At 42.7% G+C, this 23,532-nt stretch overlaps 1 long non-coding RNA gene across 1 annotated transcript; it reads right to left on the bottom strand.

Annotated features, from left to right (window-relative positions):
- Nucleotides 1-2,200: 2,200 nt before the first annotated feature.
- On the bottom strand, nucleotides 2,201-4,339 carry LOC112945506. Its single transcript, XR_003249022.1, has 2 exons — nucleotides 3,001-4,339; nucleotides 2,201-2,860 (listed from the first exon to the last, which is right to left on the bottom strand). It is a non-coding gene; the product is annotated as an uncharacterized LOC112945506 (long non-coding RNA).
- Between the last annotated feature and the right edge of the window lie 19,193 nt (nucleotides 4,340-23,532).

Below are 23,532 nucleotides of genomic sequence, written 5' to 3'. Positions count from 1 at the left end.
CCAGGGTGATAGTAAAGTGCTGTTGGCATGATGAAATGGCACGGTGCCTTCTGTACAAGAGGTAGGTGCATGATCCCTATATATGGGCTGAAAAGTGCTTTGGGAACTTGCAGGAGGGAAGGGCACAGTCCTACGCTGACATGTTATTATTAGGTGGATAAGATTTCCCTGGATGGTTGCAACAACGAGAGATTAACAGAGATTTCCTTTATAAAGTTTGGTGAAAATGCTTTCTTACTTTTCTTCCTACAAATTTTACTGTTGCAGTGAAATACATGAACATTCCCTCAAATGATTTTTTAGAAAATAAGAAAAAAAAATGAAGAGGATTTGCACCAATTTAGGCCTGTACCAGGATACAGGATTTTTATAAGCCAATTTTCATCACACTTTTTTACTTCACACACACACACCCATCTTCCCCACAAAGAGGTGGAGACCCTCGCTTTCTGCAGCAGGCTTCACATTTCTCCCATTCCTAATTCTCTGCCTCTTCAGTGCTCTTGGTAGAAGCAAGCAGACAAAGTGCTGGTTTGGACTTCAGGCTAATGGATCTTGTATGCATTCACCTGCTACATTTGAGAACACTGTGGATCGAGTAATCCCTGATGCTCAGGTTATTCTTCAGCTTTGCAGGGAGCCAAAGGCAGGAGGATAAAGCTCAGACCCTCTGGATAATCTGTCATGAGGCAAATGGTGTTGTAGTCAGGCCAGGTTCTCACAGGTTTCCACAACACAGAAGGGAAGAAGCATTACAAGACAATTAACACAGAATAAAAATAAGATGAAGAAAAATAAATCCTCCCTGATGCTGATGATAGAAAACGGCAAAGACCAAATGTGAAACAAAGTCACACAGAATTATGACACTTTTTTATTATACTTAGCATTAATCACTTAAGTCTCTTTAAAGGTGGCTAAGGTAGAAAAGAATTATCTATAATACTCTGATGTATATTAATTTAATATATATAAAAAAAGAATTTAATGTCCGGTGAGCATGATGCCTTCTTTCTGGCAGGCCACAGCCAGCAATACAACGCAGGTATATTAAATGCTCACACATTCAGGGTGCTGGTTGCTTCACAAACATACACATACACACACACACACGTGCATGCACACACACATAAGGAGCCATGGTGGAATACCTGCATCCTAAATCCCCATGCATTTACCAGGCATCATCTATCTGATAGCTATTCAGCAACACGACTGAGATGCTTGTCCGGTAAGTAAAGCGTGACTCCCCACACCCACACAAAACCCCCCTTCAACATTCCTGCTGGAGACAGTCTGCAATGACTGACAACATGGTATCTGTTTAGGTACCATTTGTCTGTGTCACAGCTCATGCAGAGCCACCCTGCTTCAGGTGACCTCCTCAGTCAACTTCCTCAAGTCGGGAGCTCAGGCCATAGTCCGAAGCCTGTGTCACCTAGAGAGTCACCAGAGCTACCATCAAGATCTTCAGGTTGCTGTTAAGACCCACCAGTTAATATGAGTCTTAAATGTGCCAGGTGCAAACGCTGTCTCCTAAAAGTCACCTCATGATGCAGAATATCTTTCCAAAACCAGAGTAATAGAGCTTGAAAGAAGCACATTGAGTTTAACTGGAAAATGAAAAAAATATATCTTCCCTATGCATATAAACTTTCTCTCTTTGTTTCTAACTTCCTAAGAAAATGCAAAGGACTGGATTTCAAAGTCAAGGCATTTTCATGTGCACAATATCTGTTACTGATGCAGAACTTGCCCATTCTGGGCCTCATGCAGGGAAGCACACATCTGAATAAAGAAGGAAAAGTTCCTTCCTCACTTCCATAAAATCCTTGCAGGGAAATTCACTGGCATAGAACATACTAAGGAAAACAACAACAACAATAAAAAAAACCTTGGGCAATTTCTGGACCACAGTTAACCAGGTTAATGACAATTCATTGATATTTTCATCCCTCTCTCCTTTTCTCCCTTCCCCAGCTGATGAATATGTTATATAGGATTCTGCACAGTGGTTGAACAGAGGTTAGACAAATGCAGAATTGGGTACACAGCAGAGTTTCAAGTGGTTGTGCTGATGCAGTAATTTCATAGCTTTCTCAATTCCAGCCTTTCAGTTCAGTGCCAAGAATCAATGCCACATAAAAATGAAAAGTCTGTAATAATTATAAAATGCACACACAGAGAGAAATGCAATAGAAAATATAGCTAAAAATAAAAGAGCAAAAGTAAGCAAATAAGGAATGCTCAAAATGGGCATGGTGCTTTCCTCTGAATCAAAATTAAGGCATAGTTACTACACAGTCCAGTGAACCTGGAGTGGATCTGGAAAACATTAAAGATTTGGAATAAAAAAATACAGCATTGAAAAATTATATTTAAGCTTGGTTACCAATTAAAACAAACTGTAAAAAAATCAGAAATGGGCTACCAATATTGTTTCTACTTTTATACTGCTTCCAAATACCCTAGGCAAAAGTGCACTGCTTAATCTTTTGAAGGAGTAGAAAATTTTATTAAAAATCCATAAACAAGATTAATGGTTTAGAATCAGTGCACAGGAATAAAACTGTCTGCTGCATGTTCCCAAGCTTAAAGGCCAAGTACCGGTGCTATTAGTTCTTAATGTCTTAAATGTTCATAATGGTAGCGAGCACAGAGCCAGATGCTGATAGAGGAGTCCATCACCCCAGGCATGGCAGGCAACAAAGCAGGGCTAGGACAGGGCCATGAAACTTGAAGGAGGAGTATCCCTTGCCCTTTGCAAACACGAAGGCATTTTGTCTCCCCAGCCTTGAGTATGCTGAGGTGTTGCTTGGTCTTGCATGCCAAGAAAGCTTGGGTCCAAGCTGTATAGTTCCTGAAAAGGAGTGGAAACATAAGCCTCAGATCAGAATATCCAAAATGCTCGAGAATATAAATCTGAACCAAAGCTTCACAGAGAGGGCACAGTTTGTCCGCAGCAGGTGGGGGAGGAAGGATTTTGCATCACATACTCACAAAGCTGTCTTGGTGGTGCCTTTTCCCCTCAGAGAGCACTCCAAGAGAAAACACCTTTTCACAATGCAGATGATTTTTCAGTTTCATGTAGTTTGTTTTACGTACGGAAACTTCTTTAGATACATGTGCCTTCTAAGAGGAGAAAATCAAAATGTCTGTTTTATTATTTTTTAAGCACAACTTGGACTAAACTCATTTTTGCCAACTACTAAACTGCCGTAGGCTCCTTGGCGTGCGACTCTGTCAGGGCAGCCAAGCTCAGAGAGAGCAGAGAGATCTCCCTGGGGAAACCCAAGCACAGACGTTGCGGGGGTGGCAATTTCCAGGCAGCCTTCCTCCCTCTGGATCACGAGTCCAAAAGGCTCTTTGTGGCCTTAAGAGACGGCACTTTTTGTAGGAGACTGAAGACAGAGCTTGTGCTCCATACAGATCCTCTTGCACGTTTGTAACTGTAGGAATGTTACAAATGCCCTGGCTTCCATTGTGTCCAAGCTGGGTGAGAAATGCTGAGCTCCCAAGCTACGGACAGTTTTCAGTCTTTTAAAAGTAGTTCTCTGCCCAATCCAATTGTCTCCTGTTTCCTTAACATAATCATGGCATCTCTCACCTTTGTTTGAACCCTGTTGGAGTTCATGTTGGCAAAGATTAAAGCCATGACATTGGCATGTTGGCAATGATTAAAGCACAAGCAAGCACAATAAATACAGCAGGTGGTATGGTTCTTCACATGATTCCTATGAGCTGCTGAACATAAGCAGAAAACTCGGGTGACCCGATATTTTGAAGTCCTTAATCTCCTTGATATTTTTCACCAAAGTGTATTTATTTCTCTTCCACTGTATTGAAAACTGAGCAGTCAGTGAGCTCCCGCACTTTCTTTTATTCTGCCTGTCTTTTGCCTTCTGAATGCTTTCACCATTGCCTTGTAGCAAGGCTAATAATTTATAGTCAGATTTCTACAACTCCTAATTCAACCAGAAGTTTTTCTCATCTGTAATTCCTTTCCACTGCTTTTCTGCATTAATTCCTTAACTCCTCCACTCCTCAACCCACAATCACACAAAGCAATCACTGGCTTCAACAGCAGGTTGATTTCACAATAAATTATTCCTTTTTCTGCTGTTTCCAAGCAGGTAGACAGATTTTTAATTTGGAGAGCTTTTCTTGCCTACAAATGGTATTCTGCCCACTTGGTCAGAAATTAAAAATTTAGAGCTTTTGATGATGAAATTAAAGACCACATGGTCCATAGTAAGAAAATAGAAATCTCTGAGTCAGACTCAACGGACACTTAGGTTGAGAGTCCAGCATTTTCACTGTGAGCTGCAGAGATCCTGCAAGGCCACCAAACCTACAAAAGTAAATGAAAAAGCTCAAGTCAGGCAACCATGACCTCTTCTAACCGTGAATTATATAATCTGATTCTTCAATTCTTTTCAGCATGGATATCTAGATATAACACATAAATCCCTTTACTTTCAGTGTCATGTCCATAGCGTCTATATATAACTGACGAATGAGCTACAGAGCAGCCAAGTGACCTAATGGCACATAATTGCATAAATGACTATCTAAAATAGAAGAAGCAAAGGTGCAGTATCAATCTGAAGCTGCACAGTAAGAGCCACCAACTGCCTGACCTGGAATTTGGCTATGGCAGAACATCAAAACAAACACTACAGCAAGATGTCACCTAGACATCTTCTTCAAAAAAGCAAGATTTCAGTATCCAGTTACAGTCCATAGAGACAAGAGATCACAGAATCATAGAATCCTTAAGGTTGGAAGGGCCCTCCAGAGCTCATCTAGTCCAACCCTGCTGCACACGTGGAGTCACCCAGAGCACAAGGCTGCATCCAAGCAGGTTTTAAAGATATCCAAAGAAGGAGACTCCACAACTTCTCTGGGCAGCCTGTTCCAGGGCTCTGACACCCTCACAGTCAAGACATTTTTCCTTAAGTTCCTGTGGAACTTCCAATGCTTCAGTTTGTGGCAGTTTCCTCTAGTCCTATCGCTGTCCACCACTGAAAAGAGTGGTCCACCACTGAAAAGAGGCAGTTTTAGACACTGATCCCCCCTCAGTCTCCTCTTCTCCAGGCTGAACAGGCCCAGCTCTCTCAGCCTTTGCTCACAGGTCAGATGTTCCAGGCCCCTGATCATCCTCGTAGCCCTGCGCTGGACTCTCTCCAGCAGCTCCACATCCCTCTTGTACTAGGATGCCAGAACGACCTGATATATTCCCTTTGATGTGGTGTATTCTGGGAATCTCCAGGCCAACAGTGGCCCAGCTCTACTTTATACAGGAATGGTTGCCAGTTGCATTGTACACAGGGAAAGGCTGAAGGTTAAGTATGGGAACTGACTTAATCTTTGCTTTCAACACTTGTACACCAAAATTTAGCAAAAACATTTCTTATTGATCAAAAATATATGAAAATAGTGCTTTGTGGAAGAATGGCACTGCGGACGTTTAACAGCATGGAGCCCTGCATAAAGGGGCTTCATGGATCAGTCCCTCTCTAGATGGTTAATGTTCTACTATTATGGACTTTAATTCTGAACTAAAATCTAAGCAGTAAAGGCCCTGCAAAAGCTTTAAGTTACTCTCCATAAATTCTGTGTAACTTTGGTCCCAACAGGCACAAAACAATATTGAGACTTCTGTCAGCATTTTTGTTTCGGAGGGATGGGGAGTCATGGGAATTTTCTCTACTAATTAAAAAAAAAAATAAAATGTTTTCACTTAAAAGCAGAAAATCCTGTTAGTCATGGAAATACTAGGTCTCCAACTTGTATGCTTTCAGGATATATACATGTGTATCTATTTTTTATATGGTGGATATCTATTGCATGAACTTAACCAAGCTCAGAACTACTAACAGGAGTTTTCAAATAAAATTAGGAAACTTCGACCCATGGAAAATGGCATTTACTGTGCAGTTAAGTGTCCCTGCTGCTAACACATTACACAGCCATCACATCTAGTTGAAATATGCACCTCAGGTTGTCACCACTCCATAAACCACATGTGTGCTCTGATGGAGCAAATGCCACTCACTCATGCTGCCTCCAGGCTGGTCATGCATGGCCATGGGGCTCAGGCAGGGGGTGGCAGAAGGTGACCCCGCAGTGCTGTTGGGCACCTCACCAGCAGGGCCACCTCATCAGCTTTGGCCACCAGTCTAATCGATGGCATGTCTAGACATGCCTAATCCTAACCTAACCCTAAACCCTCACCCTCACCCTTACCCTAACCCTACCTGGCAGCCTGATTTGATTGATTTGATGGATGGGTTTCATCAAAGCAGGTCCTAAACAGCTCTATGCCACTGTGGCAAACCTCTGCTCTTCTCCCAACAGTGTCAGCAGGATGGAGCCCCTCCTGGAGAGCCCTGAAATGACTTCTATGGCTTAGAGATCTGTAAGCTGGTGCCCTTGTGTTCTCTCTTTTAGAAAAGAGGAATGCATTTTTGGCTGCTGAACAAGAACAGAAAAGATGGGTTTTAACAGATATAGAAACTCTTTTTTTTCTCTCTCTCTCTCTCTCTCCTCCTCATTTGCTTCACATAACAAATAAATCCACCCACTGAATATAAACACAAATAGGTTTTCATGGGAAAGTTCATTAAACAAACAAACCAAACTCATGTCTTTTAAAAAAAATTTAGACATGCCGATGAGCAGCTGTAGGCAGAAATCAGTGCCATTTTTACTCTTCCAACAAAATCAAACTTAAAATCTTCCTGGGAATTACCCAGGAAGATATGTCCCATATATTTGCATAGGTCAAATTTATAAACTACTTTTCCCCAGACCCTCCCTGCAGCCCAAATGAAGTGAGGCTGTGCAATAGCTTTACTGACTAGATGGAGTAAGAGTGTCCAGATAGCAGAATATTTACCAATGTAGTATAACATGAGATTCAAAACTGGGACAGAACTGCATTTGCAAGCCTCCGAAAACCATGGCCAGTGTTCACCCGTCTCTCGGGCTTATTCCATCAAGGCCAACGTCACAACAAGTAGCTTGTTTGAGCAGTGCTTGAAAGCTAGGGGCAATTCCCTGGGTGATAAAGTGCCTTGAATTGATGGGGATTACTTCCACCTACTTCCTTATCTCTATGTTCTGGAGAGCACTGTGGCTGCTTGGGAGTTCAAAGTGACCTTTATTAGTCAGGCAGCTGCCAGGGGCACCACTGTGCAGCTGTAGTTGGTCCTCTCTTGCAGGGTGACATGGCATTTTCAGTCATTAAATAAAATCCTGGATATCCTTCTTGTTGGATATCAGCAATACAGAGGGTTTAGCATGAAGAACCATCAGGTTGGAAAGCCATCTAGATGAGAAAGTGGGTGCATTTTCATGTCTCTCAAGACAGGAATCACTGATGCTGGTGTGAAAATTTCTATAGATTATCTGGCAGCTGCAGGTCAGGGTAGGCAGTTAAAGCCACCACTGGGCTTATTATTGTTTTCCTTTGTTTAGATCTATGCTAAAGACCTGCACCACACAAGCCAACAAACTGGCCCCTGGTGTTTCAAAGAGCATCTGCATGAGTGCAGAAGGGTAACAAGTCAACACTCAAGAACAAACTCAGCATTTGCCCACCTCACACATTTTCAAAAATACCACAAGACTCTGAAGCAGCCTATCCACTCTGCATGCAGATGCATGTGCCCCCTTTTTGTATATTGAGATATTTATAGGAAAAGCCTGGCCTTTTAGAGTTCACTCATAATCATTTACCTGCCATGCGGGCAGGCCCTCAGGCTGTGGGCAGCTTCCCATGCCCACTGAAAGCTGACAAATGGTTGATGCAGGTAGCATGGCCTCCAGCCCTTCCAGGGGATCCCAAATATTGCCTGGCCCAAGGGAGGAGAGCATTTAGAAGCCCTCCATTCAAGCTATCTATAAGACCAGCACAGATGGCACAGGAGTGTCTTGAGGGACCACTCAGCATCACTGCACACTTAGGGATCCATGCTCACATAGATGTAGCCAACATGGACCACGTTCAAGGGAAAAGCAATCTCCGTTTGACAGCCACTCGTTGGCCATTAGCAAAGACATGCTGAGTCTCAGCTGGGATATGGGCCATCCCAACTTCTTTTTCTGCCTTAAGTGCAGTTCAGTTGTCACCTCCCTCCCACTTACTAACTATCACTGGTCTGCTCATCTTGCCACATTCCTTCCAGCCCTTCCAGGCAAAGACAGTCCTCTCCCTGCAACTTTTCACATTGGCAAAACCAGCAGTTTTCCTAATGGGAGACTTAGCATGCCATTTGTGATTCAACTTTAGATGCTCCAGTCTGAAACAAACTTCTGGTGTGGAAATATTGGCCCTCAGGGTTAACACTTGAAAATATTAACAAGTGAAACTAGGATCTAGACAGGCCTCACTATTCTTTAAAAATGTTGGCAACTTCATTTATTGGCCTTGTCTACTCCTGCTAGCTACGTCTGCCATTAAAAGAAATGACAACACAAATAGTAATTGAGCCTACTAGCACAGGAAGTTATAAAAGCCTACAGAGACTATCTCATGTTCAAAATAAATTACATATTGCGGTTTATTTCTCCCCAGTATTTGACAGCTCAGCATCAGAATGAGACTTTGGTGAACTATTAGCAGTATGCATGTGCCCAGACCATACGCAGAGATACAAACAGCAATTTATCATATCCCAGGCCCCAATGCCATCTTGAACTCCCAACTGCCTATGCAGAGCTGCAATTTTACAAGGAGATATGAAGTTTCTCAATATGGAAAGCAGCTTGATGTGAGAACAATGCTTTGGCAAGATGACGTATATGCTGTATTTTTAAGAGAGGAAAGGACAACTCATTGCAAACATTCTTTGTGGGAAGAAAATCTTCTATAACATTTTTATCTGCCTTGCATAAAGCTTTAGCAAGTCTCTTGCACCCAGGAATGCTGTCTTGCAACAGCCACCTTCCTTCACTTCCTCTTTACCACCTTCCTTTGAGAGGATGACGTATTTAACAAAATTCCTTGATAAATAATATTGTATCCCAGGAAGACAATGACGACAATTAAGATGCAGAGAAAGATGCAAACAAAGACATAGAAATATTTTTTAAATGCCAAGTATTTTTGTAGGAGTGAAGAAACTTTCTTTTTCCCCTCACAAAATGTTTTCACTTTGGACAAAAAAAGACCAGATTTAAAATCAAGCTCCCCTTGTTTTTTTAAATCATTTTCTATTAAAAAAGAATCTTAAAAAAAAAAAAACACTTTCCAAAATCATTTCCAGCTTTTATAAACAAAATATTTGTACCCCAAAGTTGTGGTTTGTCATTTCATTTTTTTCGTCAACAAAAACAAACAAACAAAAAAGTCTTCTGAAATACTCTAAGGGGAAAACATTAACCAAATCTTGACAATAGTAACACATGGTGGTTGTTTGAAATATGCCTGCTCCTGTTTGCCTTTTATAGAGCTAAGCACAGCTAGGCTTACTAAGAGCTAGATAGGAGACTTCCAAGTCATGCAGGAAATGACATAGAGAGATTTATGATCTCTTTTATCTCAATAAGTATCTGTACAAATTTAGACAGAAGAGGTTTCCCACTCATGTTTGACTACATCTTCACTGGTAAACTCACTTCCCTTTGGGTCCTGCAAGGGGAAGAGGTAATACATTCAGGATCTTACAGTCTTTAGGAACTGCTTTTCTGCAGGGGCTGAAAAGCTATATAATTAATATTTATTATTTAATTTATTATTAAAAGTTGTTTTATGTGGAAAACAGGACTGACAATCATGTGCCAGGTCTATTCATCTGATAAATTTTGAACCCACTTAAGTTCCTGCAAATCCTTCAAGTCTGTAAAAAGCGACAGCTGGGGGGATGAAAGACTAATGATGGAGGATTCATAGGTTTGGCCCTATTTAGTTTTGTTCTTGTTGTCTAACTTTGAATGAAGCAGCGACCAAGGCCTTGCCAAAAAACTCAGCAGAAGAGAACTTAAGAGGCAAATTTTTACAAAATAATCAGAAATTGGATAAAATCATAGCAAAACTCAGTGGAAGAGTCAACCAAACAAGATTTGATTCACTCCATAGAGTACACTGATGTCTTCTGCTTTGTGGCGCACAGACGGATTTGTATCAATTAGCTCACTTCTGCTGACGAGGAGATACTTGTGGAATCATTTGTTTTCTATTCTTATTCATCTAGATACAACACAAAAACACAGAAAAAGAATCCTCCCATCTTGCTGCAGACTCTCTTCAGCATGTGTATCTGTGCATGCAAGAATCTTTTAATTAAAAGACTTCTTTTTCCCTCCAAGTTGAGGAAACAAATGGGATTCGCAGTCTCCTTGGAAGGTCAATAAAGCAGCTCTTAGGGCTCAAGGGCAAAGGGTCTGCTGCTCAGGTTCCTTCCGCCAGTCCTTTCTCACAGCAGTTAAGTTCTGGCTCGACCCCTAAAACATCGGATGATATTCAAGAAGGGGAAGCAACTGGTGGTTTCACTTTTATGGCTAGTACGGTACAACCACTTGAAAAAAACTGCTCTGCCAAACGGAATGTTTCTTATATGTAAAATACATAGTTATAAACACATGTGTGTATGTATGTTGTTATGTATATAGAGATAGATAAATATCTGTTATCTCCTTTGACATTCTTATGTTTGTTCTTAACCTAGAGAGAATAAAGAAATCCTTGAGTTTTAAGAGACCCAGCTCGTCTCTGGCTGTTGAGTAGAGAGATGAAAAGTGTTTAAAAGTTTTGTTTTAGAATAAAAAAAAATAATATTTTTCACTTAAAATCACAACAACCAGTATGAGCAAATACAACAAAGCAGTGAGATAGTTATAATGGAATAACAATAGTATATTCAGGATATACTGTTTTCCATTACAACTAATACTATAGAGTTACAGAGGATAATGTGGCTGTATGCGTACATACACACAAACATATATATACATACATATATGTGCTCATGTACTATAGGCTTGGTTTTTATTACAAAATAAATCTTCAACATTTAATACTAGGAAATATTGTTCTGAGAAGAAAGTCAATTACTTGTTCATCTCATATCTATAAGTTAAATACCATTTTCTTTTCCACTGCATTTTTATGTCAGTCTAAATGACTGTTTTTTAGTGTTGTACTCCCTTCAGTTCTTCTACAGCCAGCACTGTCCATACAGGTTCTGTGAGACCAAGAACACAGTATTGCCAGCCCAGGGGTGGTGAACAGTCACCTTCAACCTGTAAGAAGTTACTTGTATGCCATGTCATTGACAGGATCAGGACAATCCTGTGCGTGGTTGCTCATTAATGTCAGATCAGTATTCACTGTCTCCCAGAAACCTAATCACTCAAGAGAGATCTGAGAAATCGCTGTGAGGAAAGTTGGAGTTGTCATCAAAGTCTCTCTTACCTACAGCTATAAACCAAACACAGCCACTGACAGGTTCAGCAAAAGGAGCAGTTCTAAAAGTTCAATGGGATCAGGATGGGGCCCTTAATTATCAGCTAGAGGCAGCTATACTGACTACAGCATAAAAGCAATGATTGGATACTGACATTAATACCGTAAAGTATGTTTTACAGTTACATTTACATCAAGGAAAACCTTAAAGCACTAATTTCCTGTGTCAGTTTTATTTACTTTAAGTGGTTTGAGTTGGAGAAATGTAACCAAAAAAGCATAACAAATAGGTATTTCTTGGTGGTTTGCCTAGATTTGTTATGCAGCTGAAATCTAGACACTGGTCAAATGGTTCTTCATGGGTATTGGTCATAGGTCTTTCCTTTTTATTTTAATTTCCTGTTACATTTTTATTTTGGATTTGAAGTTGTCCTGAGAATTTCCCTTGTGGTTGCTACTTTTAATCAGAGAAATTCATGTGGGCACTTTCTGGAAGATAAGTATGCAGGTTTGAACCATTTTTCCAGTCATTCAGATTGCAGCTTTCAACACAAGAATTTCATAAAATATTTAACACCTTGGTAATGAGACAAAAGAGCCCAGTTCCCCCTAGTTTGACCCATCTTCCCAGCAGGATCTTCTGTAGGATATACCAGATGAGAATCAAAGCTTTGTCAACCATTTAGCCTTTTAAGAAAAAAATACAGACCTGTTTTTCCGCTCAGTCACAATGCATTTGCCTTAATGCAATTCCCCTGGCTCAGGGAATCACAGCCCAAAAGCAGGAGGAGGATCATGCCCAAGATGTGTTTTGACACAGGGGATTTGTCCGCACCACGGCTGAGGAGGGATCACAGAGCCACAGGGTGCACAGCCCACTCAGCATCTCACTCACCTTCTAACCACACCGTGGCCTCCCAGGCAGCTTGAGGGCATCTCCTTGGGCTGATAGAAGGCAGTATATGAATCTGCCAAGCATGCAGAAGCTGGTCCCATGGCCCCAGGTGGGTTGAAAGAGAAGATCAAGCTGTGTGTAAGACCGAGCTTGATGCCTCATTGTCTTCATAAAGCATAAACACCTGTGCAATGGGCTCCAAGTGTCCCTGCTTGAGCAGGGGGATTGGACTAGATCCTCTCTAGAGGTCCCTTCCCTTCTGTGATTCTATGAAACATGCCCATTTTGGTTTTATTTGCATGTATGTATATCACTTTTCAAAATCAACTCAGCCAACTCAGAAATCATTTCTAATCAAAATGGGTGTGGATCCCCCTGAGTAGATAAGGACTTTTGTAAAACAGAGGCTAAATCAAATCTGGTCACACTGGAGCTCCCTTCATCACTGGAGAGAAACAAACAGGGGAGGACACCATTAACCTCACTTAAACTAACATTTCTAATTTGGAACATATGAAATATACCTCAAAAGGATGTTTAACTCTCCATTGCCAAAAAAGAGATGCCAAGGGAGAGCCTTGGTCAAGTCGGGAGATTCATACTGCAGACACATACAAGGAGGTGAGATGAAGTCTGCCCTTTCAGCCTCTATTGGTTAAGAAAACAGTGTTACGTTTACCCTGAGGTCCTGTATCACAAGAGACAGGAAATCTTCATCCAGCTCTAACTTTCTATTGTGGTCATTTAAATCTAAGTTGAAAAACTCTGGCTATTCCCAATAGCACTATAAAGATTTTTCAGAATGATCTTCAAGCTTGTTGTAGAGCTGGAAGTGGTCAAACAGGCCTCTTGCAGGCAGCTTTGGAATATCCATACAGTGGTGTGATCAAGCAGCTAAAGAAGTGATTCTACTAAATGCAACGTAAAATGCCAGGAAACACTTCTGAGCTTTACTCTCCATAGATTTTTTTGTTTGTTTTAAATGCATGTTACATTGTCTCTTGTGGTGAGAACAGGAGGGGACATAAATGCTGTAAACATACATGGATTTCTTCATTGTGGCTGCTGGCCAAAACACTGGTTTCTCTGACTCACAGGGTCCATATGTAGCTTGTGTTGCCCTGTGCAAATCCTGGCTCCAAAGTTGTGCTCCTGGAAAGGATTGCTGCCCATGGATTATAGTTACACAAATAAACAAACAGTGCTCCACGCCAGAGTGCTGCAAGCAACGGGAGGGATCTCTCCATGGAGATCTTTATTGCCAGGCGTGGGGCCCATTCTGCTGCAAAGGGGAGATTGTGATTTTGATAACAGAGAATGCAGGAAACACAGACATTGACTCTCTCCCGCCTTCTGTCCTGCCCTATGCACCACAAAACTTTCTGTGGTGTTATCCACACATCTCCGGGGGTCCAAATAAATTCTCCGTTTGCTTACACTGGGTCACAGTAATGGTCCATCTGCAGGATAGGTGCCATGATCCCATGGAGATGCCCCTCTCAGCAAGCCAGCAAAGGTTCCTGCTGTACTCTGCGTGCTGGGTCTGCCTGGGCATGGGGAAGGTGCAGGGAGCAATTCCCTTTTAGGAACAAATTAACCTGTATTTTAAGCACATGGAAAAAACAAATGCACAAAATGCTACAAACAAAAGATGGACCAGAGTTCTCACTCTGTCTCAGGAAACTCACTGCGTTACTCAAAACTCTGTGAGGTGAGGGAACAGGCTAACATTTACAATTATTCATGGTCTGTGAAGTCTAGTTCTCCTCCTGTCTGTCCGTCAGAGGCTGTCGTCTTCAGCTGTGCTGCCAGGTATCTAGAAAGAAATATGCTGACAAGACATGAGCATTGCATTTAAGGTCATCATCTTTATTTCTGTACCCAAGGATAATGAAATTGGTAGAAAGCCCAGTCCTCTCCCTCTGCTGTTAGTGGGAATTCCATCATTTACTGCAAGGCGCGAAGATCCACTACTGTGCTTTAAACCAGGAATTCTGTAATGGTCAGTGGAAACGTTAAACCCATGAGGGCCAGATGTTTGTTTAGCAACCGGACCTGCATGAGAAAGGCCCTTCCTGCCCATCCTTCCCCTCCCACACTGCTGCGGAGAGCTGCAGAAGGTCCCGTATTTATTCCTGGGCTCTGCAGCCAGGAGGCAGCTCTTCAAGAGATCTGCTCTTTCATAAATGCTGAGCTCAGTGGAAAGCACGGTGTGCAACACTTCAAAATAGGGACATAGGAAGCAAAACTATTAAGCACCTTTTGAATCAAGACCAAACAATTGGGCTTTGTAAAACCTCTTTCTTTTTCCTTGTCTCCAAGAAAGCCTAATGCAAAGCTGCATAAAACTGGAAAACAGATTGCACAGAGTGTTGACAGCCCTTAGGGAGTACAGGCATATCTAATATAGGGCCACTAATATTTCTGTAATTGGTTTTTCCCTTCATTATCTCAACCCGTTCTTCCTCATTCCTGGCACACTGTCCTTGGATCCTGACGGAATTAACATCAAGTGCTGTCTGTAACAAATTTTCAGAGGCATCATTAACAAAGGACCTGATGCACGAGGTGCTGAGCAACCACAAATCTCACCAGCAGTGGTGAAGGCACAAACTGAAGTCTTTGGCAGGCTGCAGCAGTGAAAAATCACGTGTCAGGCAGCGCTGCTGAGCCCAGGCACGAGGGAAGCGCACTGCAGCAGCCCATCAGGTCCCAGCACCTTCCCACCAGATCCAGCTGGTTCCACTGTGCAAATCCCGTCACTGTCAGCAGTGAAAAACTGCTGCGCACAAACAGCCACTTGTGCAACAGAGAGCAAAAGAGCATCATGAGCCTAGAAAAATGCAGAATAGATGGCTTAGTGATTGTCTCACGTGGGTGGCTCTTTCCGTACAAAACCTCATTTTCCTCTCTGCATTACAAGAACATGGTCAGGGCCACAAAGGCAGCGGTCCAGCCGGAAACTCGTGCCTTAGCAGAGCATTTCTCATGCTTTTTTGGATATATTACCAGTTGCGCACACTCCAGCACGTCCTCCCACCTGAGCGCCTCCCAAAACCAACTCAAACTAGTGCAGCACGACGCCAAGGGAGCGGTGTGGAGGAGCACTGCGAGGGAGCTGCTGGAGAAGTCTTGCCCTCGTGGGGACACAGAGCCACACACGGAGAAGTGTGGCTGGACACAGATGCTTGCAGCAGGGCCCTACCAAACCATGGAGCAGAACCACATGCTAGGCGACACTGCAGTCAAGGGAATTACTGAGTTCCAGCTCCCTCCAACACATGCGAAGGAAAAAAAAAAATCCTTACTGCACGAAGAGAAGCTTTTTCTGGAAAGATTTGTTGCCTGGTGGTGCTTGTTTTTTAATTTGACACCTTCTGTTCCAAACAAAGATGTTCCAGTGTTTCAGGTGGATGTCGATCAGGAATCTGGGCAATGCTCTGCAAGCTGCGCAGGCAGCCCCAAAACTCTTTCGAGTTCCAGGATGGCAGAAGGGGAGGGCAGAGTAGCTGGATAACTGAGTGGAGGAAGATACAAGATACACCACACACGTTATCACATTGGTGGCAGTTACTGTGTTAACAAGTAAAACAGTCTGCTTCAACATTTTCCCTGCGACCCAGGTTGGCCTCCTGCGTAGTGGCACCACGCAGGGTGCACTTGCATGTTACAGGCTTAATCCCAGCGCACAGAATTTCAGATTAGAACCCAGCAATAGCAGGGGATTAGCCACAGCAGGAGGCACTGAGGACATACATCGAGTGACTTTCCAGGATGATGATTTCTTCTTTCTTTTTTGTTCTAAACCTTTCTGAGGCATGACACAAGAGGTGGTCGTTTCAAAGCAGCCTGATATATTTGTTAAATTTGATTTGGAATCTGGACTTAGATTCTGATGGCTTTTGAAGTCAAACCGAATTAACCAAGAGGAAATAATAATTTCAGGCATCAGTTTCTTATTGTCATGTGTAAAAGCAATGGAAGCCATACATCCATAAGAGATACCGCAAGATATACTGTCACTAAATTAAAAACTTGCAGACAAAAAAATAAGATTGTTGTAACTGTAGCAGTTAGTCTTCTTATTGAAAAGACATCATTGCTATTGAGGGTCATGTGTTTCCTTTTCAGTAATAACAGTGATAAGAGTATTTAGGTTTTCCCCAGGGTTTCCCCACTCCACACGGCTGCAAGGCTCACCTTGGCTAAAGGCAAAAGTGAGGCTGCCACGGGGAGAGCTCTGCCCATACTGACCGGTCAAGCATGTCTGAAAGGTCCTGTTAATACCAGACATTTTATATTAATATAATATATTTAACATAATTTAAATTTATATTTCAAAGTCTTAATATTATTAATATTTATGCATTACATATTAATGCATAAGATACACTATATTAATATATTAATGTATTATTATAATATTAAGGTATAATTAATATATTTAATATATTATATTAAATATAATAAATAAATCTTTAATTCTATGTGTATGATTATGAACTCTGCCATAAAGCAGGGTGGTATATTGAGTCATGGGAGACTTCTTTAGTCATGGATGGGAGACTTCTGTCCCAATCTGTGTTTTCACTTACATTCTGCCACTGAAAAAAGAGCCAGACTGTCAAAGCAAAACACATGCTGGAAGTTCCCTATCCTATCAGCCAAGTCCCCTGGTCATATATCAGAGCATCTCTCAACTTCTGATGCAAGTGGCACAACCGCATGGGATGGGAAGCTTCTCATCTCCCCATTTCATGGCTGCACTTTCTTTTTCTAAGCTAAAAATACAACCTCTATCACCAAAATGTGTTATTATTTTATAGGTCAATTCCAAACTTGGGCAAAATGAGTCAAGCTTATAGATCAAAATTACTGATGTGTGATTTAACTTCTGCTTTGCACGCACAGCCTTAGAATAGGTAATTCACATTAACACTAATGTGAAACCTACTTAATGTTGTGATGTAAACAAGGACATTCAGAGCAGAAGAGGGACTCTAACCTAATACTAAACAACCACCTATCTGCTTATTTTTATGTACACACAAGAATAATCATGCACATTTATAGCTATTATTTGCATACTTCTCTGAATGTCTTTGATATCATCAATGTATGTCACATAATATTAAAATGCAGTTTACTTACTGTATAAGCCAACCTGTAATTAGGATCAGAGCAAGTCCAGTTGGACAATGAGGAGAATTACAATTAGGAAATACAGCAGGGACTTAGTGGGAGGAACACAATTTACTTGCAGGTAAGACCAGGTACATACCTATAATGAAGAATAATGCCCAATTTTATATTACTAATGATTACCAGCTACAGGTACCTCAATTATGCCCAATACTGAGATGAGGTGAGGAAACACACTTCTCAGATCTTCTTAAAAATCAGCAACTTGCAAGGAGGATTTACAGCTTCATACGGGGTATTCCTGGCTCCTGGTTGGGGAAATCACTTGAGCTAGTGATATACAAGAGGAAGCACAAAATATAAAGTTTCGGTATTGAAAGAAAATACTTTTCACATCATTAAGATTTCTAAAGGCTTTCATCTAGGTGACACCTGTGAAAGTTTATTCTCCTTTGTTATTTTCTGACAAAAAAAATCAGTATCAATTACTACCATGTTTCATTAAATCTGTAATTTGTGTGTGCATATACCTAAAGGACCCCTCACAGGCACGGGTTAGAGATGGAGTTTACTACAAACTCTAAGAAAAGCTCCTGAGCTTTGCATCACACTAATGAGCAGTTTCACACTAAAGTGTGTAACGGGAGGCACTGACATTTGGGGGTTGCAATGCCAGACTAGCAGCAGCTTTGCTGGAGTCTTCTTTTAACAGCTACCTCTACACAACTCCATTTCTCAAGATACACGTGAAGGTGGCTGGAATGCCTAGCTGAAAAGCTGGCACAGACTCGCTTTTCAAAGCAGTTTTGTATTCTTTCAGGTCCCTCTTAACTTCCAGTGAGGGAGGCAGGAGAGTTCACAATCCTTTGGAAAATTAGTACAGGGATGTCTGAAGCTGGATCCCAGAAACCTCATTTCTTTCAGGTATTTGGCATCTGCTCGTCGCTGACCCTCTCTCATGCAACAGGCGCTTTTCCCCCTGCCTCTCCTGATATATGCAAAGTCATTAACGTCCTATCACCAACTGGGATGGGTTGGGACTGGGGAAAGCTTTTTGGCATACTGAATATCTGCCCGTCTCACTCCTGTTGAACTTACCTAGTCCAGCGAGGCTGCTGCTGCCAGACAAAAGACAGGCCAGCCTAAATGATGACTGCAACTCCTCCCACGTTGGATTTATGCACTGCTTTTTGAATTGCAGGGCTATGCTGGCAAACAGAACCAGGGCGCGCTGCCTCCGGGCAGCGGCTCAATAGGCCCTGCTCTGCCTACGCGCGCATCGGAGCATGGAAGTCTTCCTCATTTTCCACGCATCCTTTCCACAATGCACTTGCTCCACCTGTTGTCTACTTGCATTTCTGCAAGTCTGCGATCACAGTCTTTGTCAAGAGCGTCTGCTTGGACCTTAAAGACACTTGGAGGGTATATGGATACGGCCCGCTCCTCCTTGAGCCATTACCTGCTGCCTTCTGTTCCAGCCCTGGGCCCCGTGATCGGTGGCATTCGGGAGCAGCTGCAGCGCCATGGAGCTGGACGGGGGCAGCAGCTCGGCTTTATCTGCAGCATCGCACCACCTCACCACAGCAGCCTCGAGGGCCTCTCCAGCACCTGCCAGGCAAGGGGAATTTTCTGTGCGACGCTCTAGCAAGGCACCCTTCATTTGCAGCATGGGATTAATAGCAAATGTACCCCCTTCCCTGCCAGTACTGCTGCTTCTGCTAGGTAAGCCACCAGAGCAGAGAGAGGAAACAGTTTTAACCTTCAATTGAAAAAAAGAACGCAAGACTTCCCCTTATAGCTCTGGCAGTATCAGGGTCCACCATGGAATTATATTGTGCTGCTTGCCCCAAATGGCTAAAAACAGCTGACTGGGAAGGTGGCAGCAAAACTCACCGGCTCTGCAACCAGCAATTGCCTTCCTTGACTTGTGAGGCCCCCAAAACCCCACAGCATCTACTGAAGTTACTGCTGTTGCCAGGGCTTACACAGCTTCTCTAGCCCAGTAGCTACATAACACTTCTAAGCAAGTGCCAGGCAGAACAGACAGAAATGTCCCAAGCTTATATATGTACTACTGGAAAAGAGTAGCTGGAGGAGGTCAAGGAAAAACACAATTGTGTTAAGGAAACCTCCTGGCAGACACAGCACTTCCAAGGCTAGTGCCCCGTCCGGGGGTCGCACTAGGGACACTAATGCCTGACACTGTTGTGGCAGCATCTGTGCCACCATCCCTGACTCTTGTTCCAGCTCCCCTTCCAAAAAAATCAGCATTCAGAAGTGGTTCTGGGTCCACTTTACCACACTGAGCTTGACTTTACAGCACAGTAATGTCTACAGTCTGATACTTGCTGCCCTCCTCCATTTCATCAGCATGATTTAAGAGCAGGATTTGATGCTTTCCTTCCACCTCTCCCTTTTACTATAAAGCAGTGGCAACACCTCTGCTAAAACGTGGTGCAATAGCCCCAAGAAGGCTTGGGAGGTTACTAGCAGGCCAACAGCTAGGAGACAGGCTAGCAGTCCTGTTGTAGTCAGCTTCTACCTTCCTGCTGTAGTTAACCTACCTTCTGCATTGCTGCTGTAGTTAGCTTCTACACAGGAGAAGGAAGTTTTCTCCTCTACCTGCTGCTAGAAGTCAAGTTCTTCCTCATATTTGCCAGCACCAGAACCTTTGGTCGCCACAGCAGAAGGAAGAGGCAGCAACACCTGTCTGCATAGGTTTCAAGCAGGAGGTTTCTCCTCTCCAAACCTTTTAGTTGTAGATTTGAATCTCTGCAGCCTGTCCCTACCCTACCATAGCTCAGAGCTTTCCTGAGCAGGAACGTTATCCTCCTATGAGTTTTCTTCACTACTCAGGGGACTTCAGGCAGGGGAGACGTGGTGGCTGCACGGGAGACAAGCGAGGCACTTACCAAGCATCATGAATGGCCAAACAGTCCTCAACTCCCTAGGCTGTGCAGCCTCCAAACCGATCACAGCACCCTCCCCCTTGCAGTCCAGTTTTTCCTGCATAAAGAGTAAGCACAGCTCAGCCAAACCACCATTTATATGATCTTTTCCTGACACAGGAAATAGTGGAGATGACTCAGGAAGAGCCAGAGGCACTCATGCAAGTAAGAATTTAGCTAAGACACAGTATTTGAGGTGACTTGTGGTCAGAACAGCATCATAGAACAACCGTGTCAGCACCAAAATGTGCAGTACCAGTGTGCAAATGGCCATCAAACAGCTGCCTTGCAAAAGAAAAAAAAGTCAAGTTTCCACAGTGTGGTTTTGTTTTCAACCACATATTTTTCTTCCTTGTTTGTTCACATGAATGTCCTATCATTTTCAGGTCCATGTTCTGCCTCTCTTCCTCCTACTATCCAAGACCACCTGCATAAAGTTCAAGGACAGAGTGCCCAGGAAGCTGGAGACAACACACTTACCACTGGAGTGAGAACCCTGCTTGACACCAAAGCATGTTGTGGAGTGTATCCTTGAGCTATATTTTCAGACAGACCATCATATAATAACATCTCTTATTTGGTGGGTGGAAACAATACTAAACATCATAAGCATTTACTTAGTTCTAGTGTTCCGGAACTAAACACAGAGTATGTTTAAACATGTTGTTCCCAACCACATCCCCTTGGAGTTTCCAACAGGTACATGGTTCCTTCCAGTGCAGCTTCTTCACATGTGTGAGTGGGACAGCATGTTTGCTCTAACACTATTTTATTCCCCAATTGAAATGGCATCAGTTCATTTCATGTGTCGTGCGATTTCATAACATCTGAAAGAAGACAGCCTCATAGTAGCTCAGGGCCAGCTTTATTTACCAATCAATGCTCGAAAGGAAATAGAAAGTGGAAGGCAGTAGAAAGGAGACAGACTGAAGCCAAATGAAATTCTATTTCAGGTGACTTTATTGAATTGAAAAGAACCTGCAGCTCCACCATATTTACAAAGTGTTTTCAAAAGGATTGCAGAACTATTATTGCTAATGCAAGTTACAAATACATAAACAAACCAAATCAACCACATCCATGACATCAACCGTAAAGACACCGGCTAGCTTATAAGACTTTGAGACATGTTGCAACCATGGAGAAGAGTGTTTTCCAACTGCTGATTTACAAAGCCACCCCCAAGCTTCTCGTTTGCCTCCCCACCTGCAATGCAACTTAGCCTTAAGATCAGATCTTTCTGCAACCACTGATGCAACCTGGCTCCTATTCTCCAGAACAAAAGCATCTTTTACAAATCAAGAATGAAATTATAATGCTGTTTGGAAGCTAGTATTAAAGTAACCCTATTAAAGGGCACAGTGAAATTCCTAGCTGGTTCCAAGCGATACTTGTGAGGTGAAACTGCTGCCAGATGCAGGCATAAACTCCTGTAAAAACTATTTTGTCATCACTTTGGAGTCAAAATGAAAGCAATTAAAGTCTGCCTTTCCAGGTCACTATCAGCACTCCCACCTCAAGAAGAACTGCAGGCACAGTGCCACCTGAGAATGTCACACTGCTGTCCTTCCTTCCTGTCTCTGCTCCTGTTGAAAGGCCATTTCCAATGAATTCTGTCTATCCAGTTGCAGGAAGATGTATTAACAGTTCTTTACACTTGCTCACCTTTCCATTTTTCCCTGAAGAGCTCAGGTATCATGTTTCTCTCCTCCCTGTTAGGGATTATCTCCCAGCTCAGCTGTGTTTGTTTCCAAGTATTCCCCAGCTGCATCTCAAGTCCTCAGCAATGAAGCTGTCCTACACTGCAATACCACAATGGCAAAGAAATAGGAATACTCATAGTCAATGTCTGAAGGGTTTATAAGCCAACACATCCTGATACGCACCATTCCCACTAATTTTTCCACAAGTTTTTTCTTAGTACTAGGTTTTACACATTATTCAATGATGGGGGGGGGGGGAAACCTAATCACCTGAGTAACAGTGGTCCTCCTTATGGCACAGGCAGGTAGATACTTTCTAATAAGAAAACTAACTCTGAGGTGTAGAATACCAACTAAGATTCAAAGTTATGCTAAGCACAGAAAATAGTGGAAAAAGAAAAGAAAGCAGTAAGCTGATGAGTGAAAGTTACAGTAGCTGGGATGGGGATGCTGACAGAATTTCTTTATAAATAAAAGTCTGATTTATCTTTGCTTGCACAAAGCAAGGGGAAACCTATCAGCTTTATGTTTTTAGAGAGAAACATCTTTGTTCTTACTAGAGAGGCTACAAAACCAAAACCCAAGAAGAGCCCAGGCAGGCATCGCTCATGCAAGACAAAGTACCAACCAGCAAGAGGTCTTTCAGACAACACATGCTACCCTACTGTGAGCAGGCATCAGAGCTAGAAAGGATCCCTCCACATAGCAGGCAGACTGTTAGATGCACAATGCACTGTCAAAACAAAAGCCATCCTGTTGCACCCTGAGAGCTACAGAGCTGCTCACTGCAAAGATGTAGCGGGGAGGAGGACAAGGGGAAAAACCTCACACTAATATACTGTGGGAATTCTCATTAATTTCTCATGGGATCTGTAGCTGGGCCATGCTGAGAGCACATTCAGCTCTGAAATACTGTGTGAGTAGGTGCCAGCCATGCCTGCAACTGAGGTCAGAATTCTGACACTCGCATGTTTGGCTACTGAGTCAGATTCCACATTTAAGTTACAATGGCTTTATATTTGCAAGTGAAATTAGACCAAGTTTTCAAAAGTGGGAATTGCCTGATGCTTGTGCACGTAAACAAAGAGGAAAGCCAACCACCATACACACTACACCCCACAATGGTGCACACTGCTCAAGCTTAGGGCCAAAGACGCAAGGAAAGCTGCCCTTGGCTGAAACCTGCTATGGTTGCAAGGAGAGCTTCATAGGACAACACTTGCAGACAGAATGGAGTATTATTCGCTGCCAGCATAACAGCTGTAGGAACTGCACCCTTTAACACCTTACAGGCATTACAGATGTCTACTACTGCCCTCCAAAGCAACTGAGATGGAGAACAGCACAGTAGGGCAACTCTGGAACAGATTCCTCTGCTCTGAACAGATTTTAATGAACTGTTATTCATTGCAACTGAGGGGGGGGGGGAGAGAG

Source organism: Nothoprocta perdicaria, unplaced genomic scaffold (assembly GCF_003342845.1).
Source record: "Nothoprocta perdicaria isolate Ctin4 unplaced genomic scaffold, notPer1 scaffold_190, whole genome shotgun sequence".
Taxonomy (NCBI): domain Eukaryota; kingdom Metazoa; phylum Chordata; class Aves; order Tinamiformes; family Tinamidae; genus Nothoprocta; species Nothoprocta perdicaria.
Note: the sequence above shows the minus strand (reverse complement) of the source record. Positions and strands in the feature narration are given on the sequence as shown.